We start from the raw sequence: 277 nt of genomic DNA on the forward strand, positions 1-277 counted from the left end.
ATGGGACCCCCCCCCCTCTTCCCCCCAAAGTACTTTGTTTCTTTTTTTTTTTCCTTTCTCTTTTTCCTTTTTTTCTTTTTTTTTTTTTTCTCCTGGTGGTTTATCACCATCGCTGCTGTTTTCTTTTTTCTTTTTTTTTTCTTATCTCTTTGCGTAAATCCCCGCACGTACACTCTCACAATCATTCAATCTCTATAAATCTTGTGTGGGTCTCTCTTTCTTTCTTTCTTTATTACGTGTTTCTCTTTTTTTTTTCTTTTTCCTCTCTCTCTCTCTC

This window comes from Trypanosoma theileri (assembly GCF_002087225.1).
Source record: "Trypanosoma theileri isolate Edinburgh chromosome Unknown TM35_Tth_29_V1, whole genome shotgun sequence".
Taxonomy (NCBI): Eukaryota; Euglenozoa; class Kinetoplastea; order Trypanosomatida; family Trypanosomatidae; genus Trypanosoma; species Trypanosoma theileri.